The 13,045-nt window shown below is 41.6% G+C and overlaps 1 protein-coding gene and 1 long non-coding RNA gene across 2 annotated transcripts in view; one reads left to right on the plus strand and one right to left on the minus strand.

Annotated features, from left to right (window-relative positions):
* Window positions 1–13,045, minus strand: part of tafa5a (TAFA chemokine like family member 5a) — a 773,862-nt gene that overhangs the window by 610,103 nt on the left and 150,714 nt on the right. The gene's annotated exons all lie outside the window — the stretch shown is intronic.
* Window positions 1–13,045, plus strand: part of LOC132403780 (uncharacterized) — a 42,785-nt gene that overhangs the window by 28,193 nt on the left and 1,547 nt on the right. The gene's annotated exons all lie outside the window — the stretch shown is intronic.

The raw sequence follows: 13,045 nt of genomic DNA on the forward strand, positions 1-13,045 counted from the left end.
CTGTTTACTTTCTCTGATTTTTTAAATTTATATTTTTATTGAGATACAGTGTGGAATAGGTCCTACTGGCCCTTTGAGCCTCTCCACTCAGCAATCCACCAATTTAATCCTAGCCTAATCATGGGACAATTTACAATGACCAATCAACCTTCCAAACAGTACGTCTTTGGACTGTGGGAGGAACCAGATCACCTGGAAATAACCCACGCAGTCACGGGGTGAACATGCAAACACCTTAAGAATTATTAAACAACTTGAACCTATTAATGTGAACAGCCACTCCAGTTAACAGAGATGCAACCATATCCTTTTTGTTGAAAATGGTCACATAACGCTGGAGTTGAATGAATATAACAATTCAGGCAGAAATTGCACAGCAGCACAATGCATGGGTTGTCCAGAATGCTTTGTCATAGAGAGCAGATTCATGCTAATGATTTCCTCATGATCATTTGTCAATCAAAAAGAGGTGCCAGTGGAGACAAAGAACAAGAAGTTAATAAATGACAAGCTAATTGTAGCCACAAAGGTTATTCAGTTGTCCTTTACTTGAATCTGCATGATTGTTCTGTGGGAATTCTTCCTCACTTCCTCACATGAAAATTATATTACCTCCGTAGGGTAGATACAAAGATGCTCTGGGTGACATTGGGAATTCAATAGTGAAGCAACCACACCTTAGCTGTGACATTATATAAATGTACATTAACATAGTGAAGTTATGTTGCAAGGCAAAATTAAACCTCAAATCAATTTGAAATCCAAAGATCTTGAATTAAGCTAATATGGAAGGATAGGTATTTTCACGTCTATATTTAAAGTGGCTCTTTTAGTCAATACTCCATAACAGTTCATTTATTTATTGATATTGACTTGATAGTAAAATCACAATAATAGCATTGCTAATCAAGGCAGTGATGAGAAAAGAATAGATCTTTAAAAGGGTGACAAGAGAATCATAAGATGTAAGACAATCTGATCTGTGCACTTTATTCTTCTGCAGAAAATGCTTACAAAATAATGTTAAAACAAGGCATAGGACAGAAAGTCACTGATCCTCAGTATTTTTAAATGTCTTGACAGATAGTCTACACAATTACATTATGGCTTTCCAGACATCAACAGTAGAGAGTTCTAACATTGAAGGCCTTTGTGAAGATGATACAAAAAGTGTTTAAAAGGTAGGAACGTTAGCATAAGAAATTCAGGAATCTGTAGCCGAAGATTGTGTATAGTGAAACTGTAGTGTTAGGCATCTGTTTTCACTCGGACGAAGTATTGAATGGATAAAAGAAATATTCTTCTCTGTCTTGTTACATACCAGCAACAGTAGACTACAAATGGAGTCTGGTTTCAATGTTAAAAACCACTATCTTTATTAGTATCTACTCAAAATATAGAATATCAAATGAAATAAACATAAGTCAACAGTGTTATGCATATATATGTGTGTGTGTGGCTTCCAAACAGTCAAGCGTAGGAACAATTATTTAAGTCTTAAGATTCAGACAGCAAAGTAGAAAGGTTCAGAAATCCACAGAATAAATGATGTGAGAGAGTTGTAAATCCACGTTAAAATGTAGAGAGAAGGCGATTACGAAGAATTCCACAGATTCCACACTGGGTAAACAAAATAACAGTCACTGAAGATCTTATCCATCGAGTTGTTCGGAAATCCACTTAGAAATATCACAGTGACAGTCACTTTATCACAAGTGGTTACCACAGCACACCCGAATCCAGGTAAGGGTTAACCAAAGTGGTTGCCACAGAATACTTAAACAGAATTCACATATGGATCATACGAAGTGACAGTCACACATCCAATGCACGGTGTGCCATTGATCAACCCAATCTTTTGGGCATGGGAAAGTAACAGACTTTACCCATTTACAAGAAGTGTTGGAGGCACTGACAGTCCAAAATCTCCTCTCTCTCTCTCTCTCTCTCTCTCTCTCTCTCTCTCTCAATCTCTCCCTCCCTCTCTCCTTTCTTACTCAAGGTCTCAGCGGTCCGTCGCAGCCTGTTATCCTGACATCCTAGTCCTGTCTCATCCAAGCATCTCTTAAGGTGACAGTCCACAGTGAAGAAAACCTGTGGTCACATAATAGTCTCTTTGAATAAGGAGCCTTCAGTACTTCTTCTGACACCACTAATTCTTACAAGGTTAATATTATTTTATTGAATTATCCTCTCTGCTATTCTCAGCTGTTATTGACTCCATGCTGCATACTGTACCGTTCAATAATAGTGAAATCCCTTTAAAGTATTCGTGAACAGTTATAATTATAGTCTGGACTTTTCTATAAAGTTGGTGCACAAAACTCATCCAAAATCTTATTAAAACACTCATGTCCTATGAATAATTCAATGTGAATCTAACTTCAGGGAAGCTACACCTAACATACTGCTGTGAATATCTTTTTTTCAATTTTTTTTTTCATCAACACCTATGAGATTCGGTGCAATGTGACTTTCCATGATAAATCCCAGGAATTTCTACACCTTATGGCATCTGTTCCAATTTAATGCCTAACCACATCGTTTTGGGTGAAACAAAATTCTAGAGGCAGCAATTCAATTTTTTAAAGTGGGTTGATTGATATGTCAGGTGTTCTACCCATTCCATTAATTGATAATATTTGTAAATAATATTAATCTAGAGATAGCAGATACTGCTGATCATGTCAGCTAATACAATGCTTAACTTGTTCATATCACTTATTTCAGTTCTCTGTGATATTAACAGGGGCTCTAAACAAATATTTATTTATTTATTTATTTATTAGATGCAGCACAGAATAAGCTCTTTCGGTGCATTGAGCCTTGCCAACCCCCAACTCAACCCTAGCTTAATCACTGGACAATTTACAATGAGCAATTGATCTACCAACCAGTACAGATTTAGAGTGCCGGCACACCCATAAGAAACCTATGCAGTCACAGAGAGAATGTGCAAACTCCTTAGAGGCAGTAGTGGGAATTGAACCCCGGTTGCCTGTACTGTGAAGTGTTGTGCTGACCACTACACTACCAATAACATGCTTATATAGCATTTTAGCAGACTCGGATGAGATTCACACTGAGCTAAACAGGCCAATTTATCAGTCCTCCTTCAATTTCCTGTGCTCTTACCCGCTTCCTCCATCCCCACACATAAAATTTAAAGTTAACTATTTCTAGAACGTTGTTCTAGAGGATGACCAAAGCTTGGAAAAGGAGAAGAATACTAAAGAGAGATTTGAAAGAGGTGGAGAAGCCACACTTCTCATTGCCTCAGTAAAACAGCCAGCACAATGAAAGTCTACACCTATCCTGGATATTCTCTCTCCCAATGGGCAGGAGATACAAAAGGTGAAAGCACATCCCACCAGGCACAAGGACAGCTTGTACCATCCAGTTAACAGACTATCGAACAGTCCCCTCATATGATAAGTACGATAAAACTATAGAGCAACTCTCCATCTACCTGTTTATGTCCTTGCTCTTTATTGTCTACTTGTACTGTATTTTCTCTGTAACTGGAACACTTTATTCTGGTGTCTCTTACTGCTTTTCCTTGCAGTACCTCAATGTACTGTTGTAATGAAGTGATCTGTATAGATGGCATGCAAAACAAAGTTTTCCACTGCACCATGGTACATCTGAAATAATAAGACTGCTTGCCAAATACAGTGCCAGAGCATGAGGCTGAAGTGACCAAGGATATCAGCACCAATTGAAAGTCAAAAGAGAGCAAGGGTAGGACTGAAGTTCAAGGTTCATGCATTTTTCAGGTATAGGAGTGTTCAAAGGTAGGGATTTCAGCATAAAGTAGAAAATATTAAAATTGAGGAAATGAGGAATAGAAAACTTGTGTATTTAGTATTTTGGTAATAGAGTAATCTCATCAATATGTCATTAGACGAAACATTCTTGTTCATTTTAATAAGTCATTATGGTTTATATGTATAAATACATAGATTGCATATATCATCACGCTACCATGTGATACGCATGCACCTCATTTAAAGTAAGCTCTAAGTTAGACACACTCTCAGAGTCCTGTATCTTTCTTTGAATTAGTCTAATGTTTTATAGTTACAAACCATAACAAAAAACAACTGAGTCATTCACACAGGAGAATGAATGAATGAGTTGGGATTTGTAATATGGAATGAATGAGTTGCTCTGGTTGGTACGTGTTTGGTAGAGAGTGAAAGATAGAAGATGAGGTAGAAGAAAATTGCAAACATCAAATCCGAAATGCATGAATAAAGAATCAGCAAGATAATGTGAGGTGGAGGTCAAGATGGATCATGTTATAGAGGTGAAAGCTTGAGAAAGTTATGTTTCAATTTCATTTCGGGGCAAATAGATTACCAACGCAACATGAAATCTAACTTAACCCAACTCAGCACCTGAAGGCAAATTTGTAATAGAGTCTGAAATCAATTCGTTCAATCATCCAGGCGTTAAGCTGGTAAAATTGTGGCTTATCCAGCACCAGATGTTGTCAAAGATTTTGAAAAGAGCAGAGGCTGTGGACACATCAGTAAAGCAGGTAGGGAGATAGAACGAATGGACTGGAAGCTGGCCATAATAATAGGACCTTTAAATAATAATATCGCCAAGGAGCATTACATTAATGAGGAAAAGGGAAGATATTTATCAGTCACTATGATACAACTCAAAAAATAATGGATTCCCTAACACAAAGATTCATGAGAACGTGCACTTTGTTAAAGAGGCTGAAGAACTCAGATCGCCTTGGAGATGGTGGACTGTGTATGTGTGTGGGTGGGAGGAGGGAACGGGGGCTTCATTTGCTGTTGTTGTTTTGTTGCTTGTTGTGCTTGGCGTTGTTCTGCCAAACACGGTGGGCATGTTACGTTGGTACCAGAATGCGTGGTGACGCTTGCAGGCTGCCCCAGCACACCACTCATTAAAGGAAATGGGATATTCACAGCATGCTTTGATATCATCAGCATCATCATTACGTGCCCTGTCAATGGCCATGATTGCCTATGTTCCGATGTACACGTGATAAATAAACTTGAATTTTGTATCTTGATCTTGAATCTTGTTAGACAGGAATGAACGTGGGAAGCAAATATGTTAAAGGAAATGTCTGACATGCATAGCGTAGTGTGGATAAAGTGAATAATTGGATAGAGATTTTTGTGAATTGACTTGTCACATGCAGCTCAAAAAAATTAAGATATTCCCACTGGAAGTGGACAACAGATCAGCATCATAAAGAGTTGCGTAAGCAGCAAGAGACATAAAAATGCAGATACATGTTATGCAAAAGAATTGGACAAGTTCAAAAACATAAGCAAAATAGAAAATGCTGTAAATACTCAACGGATCAAAACATCTTTGTGGAAAGAAGCAGTCAATGGACAATTATCAAACTTAGAGGCTCACAAAGAAAACAAAAGACAACATGATTATGATGTTGTGTAAACACGAGATGTTCTGTAAATGCCGGAAAGCCAAAGCAACACACACACACACACACACACACACACACACACACACACACACACACACACACACACACACACACACACACACACACACACACACACACCACCACCACCACCACCACCACCACCACCACCACCACCACCCCACACCCCCTCCCAGAGGAACTCAGCCAGTCAGTGGAAATGAATAAACAGTTGAATTGCAGGCCAAGGCTCTTCTTCAGGACCAGAAAGGAAGGGGGAAAATGACAGAATGAAAAGGTGGAAGAATTGAAAAGAGGCTAGCTGTTAGGTGAAGGCAGGTTGGTGGGAAAGGTCAGGAGCTGGAGAAGAAGGAATCTGATAGGAGAGGAGAGTGGACTGTAGGTGAAAGGGAAGGAGGAGGGGAGCCAGGTGAGAATAGATAAAATGTTTGAGTGGGGAATAGAGGAAGGGGGTGGGACTTTGATATCGTGTATGGTTATTTGGTCATTAGTTTAAAACATTTTACTTGATAGTAATGGTCCACTGAAGCATGATATTTTTGCCCAAGAAAAGGTAAATAGTGCTCCTAGGCAGAGCTATAGTAACTTGGAGAAACAGAAAGGCATAGTTAATAAACAAGGGGAAAAAAAATGAGGATCTTGAATGGAATTCATACTGAAGTAAAGTTTGTGAATATGTACTAGTAGACAAAAATATCCACAGCTGCAAGGGTTAGGCTCAATCTTAAACTATCTGTGTGTAATTTACATCTTCGCTTTGTAATTGTGAGGTTTCCAATGATGTTCAGATTTCCTGTAGTCTGTCATTGTGGCAACAGCAAATTATCACTTAGTAAATGTACAGTAATGTGGAAAAACAAAAGTCTTAGGCACGTATATATAGCTAATTGCTTAAGATATTTGCACAGTAGTGCAGTACTTTTAGGATTCTACTGTACTGCTACCGCAAAAAAAAACAAATTTCATGACAAATGTGAGTGATGATATATCTGATTCTGATATGGGTCTCTATTCTGGACTGAGTGTGTGAAGGGGGCAGGGAGATGGAAATCATGGTTGGGAAAAAGGGGATGGGAAAGGGGAGGGAGTGGGAAGCACCAGAGAGATGTTCTGTAATGATCAATAAATCAATTGTTTGGAGTCAAATAACTTTGCCTGTGTCTCTGGGCTGGGTGTGTCTGCATCTGTGTCACCCCTTCCCTCCCCCGCCCCAGCACTCCTTCTCTACCAGCAGTCCCATCCACCTCCACCCCCAGCGACACTCCTCTCTTGCCATTCCCAACATATTTTGCTCCCGCTAGATTTATAAACTAGCTCTCCACTCCACATTGACAAATGTAGTACTGTAAGTGGTTAAAAAATACTGCTTGGTATAGGTAAGTTATAAAGTACTGGCATGTAACGGAAAAGGAAACAGGTAAGTAATAGTTGGGGTGGGGCAGAAACGAGCCAGATGGGGGCCGGAATGTGGCGGTGGGATTCAGGCCCAGAGCGTATCGAAGCAGCAGACACTGGGTCTTAGAACAAGGCACAATGTGATGTTAGGAAGAGTTATGCTCTGGGCCAGATGCATTGAAAAGGCAGGGTGTTGGGTCCAGAGGTGAGGGCAGGATCAGATTTGCTCACTGCTCGGCAACGTTTACTCCACTCTTCGCTGCACTGAGGCTGAGGCTGTGGGCCTGCTCCAGGCTTCATGTCTGTGAGCTCAGTGACATTTACACCACTGTGTGCTGAACTGAGGCCGTGGGCCTGCTCCAGACTTTGTGTCTATGGGCCCAGTGATGTTTACCCCACTGTGAGCTGCCCTCAGTCTGAGGCTGAGGCTGTGGGCCTGCTCCAGGCTTTGTGTCTGTGGGCCCAGTGACATTTACACCACTGTGTGCTGCCTGAATCTGAGGCTGGGCCTGCTCCAGCTACTCCGGGCTTTGTGCCTGACGACTCACCGTTATTCTAAACGCTATTTGCTTGCTTTACTGATTTCTACTTGCGGTGAACTACATATTACCTGTGTGAACACACCCCTCTGCTGACTGCTCCTGTGGCTCCTCTCACAGACCTCTGTATAAAGATGGTTGGAGGCAACGCTCCCCCCTCAGTCTCCAGGATGTTGTGTGGTTGTTTCCTGCAGCTAATAAAAGCCTGTCGTTTGTCTCCCGTCTCTGAGAGCTATTGATGGTGCATCACTACTATAAGCCTACAGACTCTCACAGCTACCTGGACTATTCCTCTTCCCACCCTGTCTCTTGCAAAAATGATATCCCCTTCTCACAATTCCTCCTTCTCCACCGCATCTGTTCTCAGGATGAGGCTTTTCATTCCAGGACGAAGGAGATGTCTTCCTTTTTTAAACAAAGGGGCTTCCCTTCTTCCACTATCAACTCTGCTCTCAAACGCATCTCTCCCATTTCCCGCACATCTGCCCTCATCCCATCCACCCGCCACCCCACTCGGGATAGGGTTCCCCTTGTCCTCACCTACCACCCCACCAACCTGTAATTCTCCATAACTTCCGCCACCTCCTACGGGATCCCACTACCAAGCACATCTTTCCCTCCCCCCCTTTCTGCTTTCCACAGGGATCGCTCCCTACGCAACTCCCTTGTCCATTCATCCCCTCATCCCTTCCCACTGATCTCCCTCCTGGCACTTACCCTTGTAAGCAGAACAAGTGCTACAACTGCCCTCACAATTCCCCCCTCACCACTATTTAGGGCCCCAGACAGTCCTTCCAGGTGAGGCGACACTTCACCTGTGAGTCGGCTAGTGTGGTATACTGCGTCCAGTGCTCTTGGTGTGGCCCTTTATATATTGGTGAGACCCGACACAAATTGGGAGACCATTTCGCTGAACACCTATGCTCTGTCTGCCAGAGAAAGCAGGATCTCCCAGTGGCCACACATTTTAATTCCACGTCCCATTCCCATTCTGATATGTCTATCCATGGTCTCCTCTACTGTCAAGATGAAGCCACACTCAGGTTGGAGGAACAACAACTTATATACCGGCTGGGTAGCCTCCAACCTGTTGGCATGAACATTGACTTCTCTAACTTCCATTAATACCCCTCCTCCCCTTCTTACCCCATCCCTGATGTATTTAGTTTTTTCCCCCTTCCTCCTTTATTTTCTCTCTTTTTGCCCATCACTCTGCCCATTCTCCATCTCCCTCTGGTGCTCCCCTCCCCCTTTCTTTCTCCCTAGGCCTCCTGTCCCATGATCCTTTCCCTTCTCCAGCCCTGTATCACTTTCGCCAATCACCTTTCCAGCTCTGAGCCTCACCCCACCCCCTCTGGTCTTCTCCTATCATTTCACATTTTCCCCTCCCACTCCTACTTTCAAATCTCTTGCTTTCTTTCTTTTCAGTTAGTCCTGATGAAGGGTCTCGGCTCGAAACGTCAACAGTGCTTCTTCCTACAGATGCTGCCTGGCCTGCTGTGTTCCACCAGCATTTTGTGTGTGTTGCTTACATTTATTGTTTGTACCATTTGTTCTTTACTCTCCCTCTCTCTCTCTCTCTCTCTCTCTCTCTCTGCACATTTGGTGTTTCTCAGGTATTGTTGATGGGTTCTTTTGGGTTTCCTTGTTTTGTGGCTGCCTGTAAGGACATAAATCTCAAGGTTGTATAATAAATTAACTTTGAACTTTGAACTTTGCTCTATCGGAAACTGGCATGGCCTTGATGGGCCAATATATGTCATAGTAGGTAAGGAAGACAGTCTACACAATGATTCCTTCCACCAATTCAGAGTGTTGCTGTTGTATTATTACAGAACAAGAGCAGTATGTTTACGCTGCTGACAAGAAAGGTAACTTTATTAAGCCATCCCTAACAAAAAGACCATCATCTCATTGCTATTCAAGCAGCAGTATTATGTCCAATTAAACCTGAGTTTGGTTTGACACACTATCATTACTTAGCTGCATAATAAGACAAGCTAGTGCTAGATGATGGCCCAAGTGCTCAGCTCTATGGGACGACTGAGTGACAATGACTGAGCTACTCATTAATAGGCAGAACAGAGAGGCATTTCAACTGAAACTTCAAAATATCGTGTAACTGATCATTCATTCAGTGTAATCAATGCACTCTGTATCTGCTTGCTATTTGCTTTGTATTCTGTGTTGTCCATTTATTTTGGTAACTAGTTACATTAGTGGGGGTGTGGTAAAAGCGAAGGGAGTAAGTTACGTGTTCTTGCTTGTTTCATGGCGGTTTGTAGCTCAGGACCAGTGGAGGTCACATCTTTGCTGACCGCTGAGACATTCAATAATGCTTAATTGTACGTTTTCTATTTGCTAATAAAGGATTGAAATAGGGAATTTGACCCCTTGGAGCAATCACTGGGGCCATGGGTGCGTCATGTAAGTGTGACGACTCCATCTGGGGTCACAGGTTGGCGGCAATTGATTGGTTTTGATTTGAATAATTTTTTTTGCTCTTAGAGTTTCTTTCTTTTTTTTCAATTACTCTGGCAAGAAACAGAGGATTCATTATAAAAAACAGAAACCGTTCAAATTAACTTTGCTTAGAAAGTACCAATGTACACGCAAATGTTGTTTTGAAACAGGGACTTATTTTTAGAATATCAATGCTACTGGATTACAATTTGGTAAATACCACTTCTTCTGCCACCAAAATTTTCCCAGTACTTTTAAAAGGATGCGTGACGGGGTGGAGATACATTTCTACCAAAGGAGGTGCAAGATGCCTCTTTCCTCCGCTAACCTGCAGGTCACCCTTACAAAAGGTGTAGCACGTGCACAGCCCCTGATCAGGGTCACGTGAAGCAGTGGGATCTGGTGGTGGATGGTTGTACGAGCAGCTGGTGCATATCACAAGTCCTGGTTATTGTCCTGGTAGACAATCTCTGAAGAATATTGACATTGGCTGGGGTTACCCATCTTATAAAGACACTGCCACAAGAAGGCAATTGCAAACCACTTATGTAGAAAAATTTGCCAAGAACAATTTTGGTCATGGATGGACAATGATTGGCCATGTCATACACCACAACACATAATGAATGAACAAACAGACTATTAGAAGGACTTGTCCTGGAGGAGTCTGGGCTTGCCAGACAATTAAAACAAGCCTCTCCTAATTTATTTGAATAAATATTCTTCAAATTCATTTTTATTTATCACATCTACATGAAAACAGTGAAATCTGTTAGTTATGTTAACAACCAACACATCCAAGGATGTGCAGGGGTCCCCAGGTTTTTCAGCGCCAACACAACGTACCCACAATGTTCAGCAGAACAACACAAGCCACAGTAACACCAACAACAAAACAACATAATAAATGCAAAGCAAACCACTTCCTCACTCCCCCATTCAGCCTCCCACTCACCCTCACACACAGGCAGGACTCCAATCCCGGTACAGGCCACCTCCAAGCCTCCGGGCCTTGACCTCAAACTCTCAATGTCGGGTCTTCAAGTTCAGACTTCACCCAAGGTTTTGCCAATCACAGGCTTGTTTTTTGGCCCTTGACCTCGAGACTCACATGGACACCAACCTCGGTAACCTGGGCCCTCGTGACTCATTCAGGCCTCGACCTTCAAGCTTCTACCTCTGGACCCAATGTATTCCGCACTTTGACCTTTGGTTTTGCCCTCAGGATTTTGCCAGCATCTAAGGATCAATCCCAAGATTTGCTGATTATAATACCATGACTAAACCTTTCTAAAGTTCAAATGTAAATTACTGAACTGAAAATAATAATAAATTAGAATTAGATTTCTAGTATATGAAGCATGTTTTGAGCAAAGAGAAGATTTATATTTCAGATAACATTATTCCATACGGTTACTCCAATTTTACAAGGTTAAAAGCACAATTTAAATTTAGTAATTATAGTATTTCCAACTTTGCAGAATATTAGAGAGTAGCTATTTGTCAAATCACAAAATGGTATTTGATAATCATTCCAAAAAAAGCTAATTCTCAGAAAACTGTGAAGTCACTATGTAATCATTGTGTTGCTATTAAGGGCTAATTATTTGATGTAAAAAAGCTCTACTTGTTGAAATGAATAAAATTCTTCAAAGACTTGATTGGGCACTTGACAAATTGGTGTATCCTTTGGCTGGGAAGTAAAGAACAAATCAGTCTCAAAATAAGTTGGCCATTCAGGAGAAATTTCTTCAATCAGAGGGTGATGTATTTTTGAAGTTCACTAAAAGTTGCAAGTATTCCACAAAAGGGATGGGTGAAATTTTAGCTATAACAGATCAAAAGATATAAGGTTAGTGCAGCATCTTTGAGGTAAATCCAGGTTTTCTTCTGTGTTAAACACAGAAGGAATGATCTGCTGATTGGACAATTTAACTGACAGTCCAAGTAGACTCTAAAGACAGGGTGCTAGGATCGGAGACAAGAGTCAGGCCAATTTCGCTTGACCTCCCGTGACGTTCAGTTCTCTCCCCGTGGCACTGAGGCTGAGAGACTGCCCCCCGGCCTCTGCGTTTCGTGTCTGCGAGCTTCGCAGCAATTTGCCTTGCTAGCATGATGAACTGAGACTGAGGCTTGGGCCTATTCTGGAGTGCTGTGGGGATTTGGAGCTAAGAACTCAATTTGGTTTGAAATGCTGTTCCTTGCATGATTTGTGTTTTATTCTCTTTCTCTGTGCAATGGGGGTTGGTCTTTATTTCTTATAAATAAGGTTCTTTCAGCTTTCTTGCTTTGTGGCTGAAGCAGACAAATCTCAAGGCTGTATAATGTATGCATTATTTGATAATAAATATACATTGGATCTTTGTTTTCTCACATAAACTAATGATTCTGCCTGGCTTACCCTTTATACAACTTGCTGCCTTGGGACCACTAGATTCTATGATCCCACTCTTTCCAATTGCTTCCAATAACCTCAACAAGATTGGAAAATTCCAGCCAGCAGTAAAGATTCGTGAAGGTAGATTCTTGTCTATGGAAGAGGAGACCTAACCAGAGTACATAACATTATGTGGATAAATAATGAGGAGAGCATCAAAGTGAAAGAACAAGTGGTGTTGTCACTTCACAGTTCCAGTTTCGATGCACAGAGTTTCTATGCTCACCCTCTGAACACAGTGAATCAATTTTCTTCGGCATGCCAAAGGTAAACTGGTTAGTTGGTGAACTAGTTTTGATAAGGCACCAGTCATTTAATTGGGTGTCCAGTGAACCAGGGTGGAACTCATGGCCACGTGAAAGAGGTTGAAAGGAAGTAAGAGGGTAATGGCGCTGATGGAAACACTCTGAATGCCATCATAGATTCAATGAGTTGAACTTCTATAGATGTACTCTGGTGAGCATTCTGACAGGCTGCATCTCTCTCTGGTATGGGGGGGGGGCTACTGCATGGGCCGAAAAGAGCTGCAGAAGGTTGTAAAAAGGTTGTAAATCTTGTCAGTTCCATCTTGGGTACTAACCGACAAAGTACCCACGGCATCTTTAGGGAGTGGTGTCTCAGAAAGGCAGCGTCCATTATTAAAGGCCTCTAGCACCCAGGGCATGCCCTTTTCTCACTGTTACCATCAGGCAGGAGATACAGAAGCCTGAAGGCACACACTCAGCGATTCAGAAACAACTTCTTCCCCTCTGCCAC

The sequence above is a fragment of the Hypanus sabinus genome, chromosome 13 (assembly GCF_030144855.1).
Source record: "Hypanus sabinus isolate sHypSab1 chromosome 13, sHypSab1.hap1, whole genome shotgun sequence".
NCBI lineage: Eukaryota > Metazoa > Chordata > Chondrichthyes > Myliobatiformes > Dasyatidae > Hypanus > Hypanus sabinus.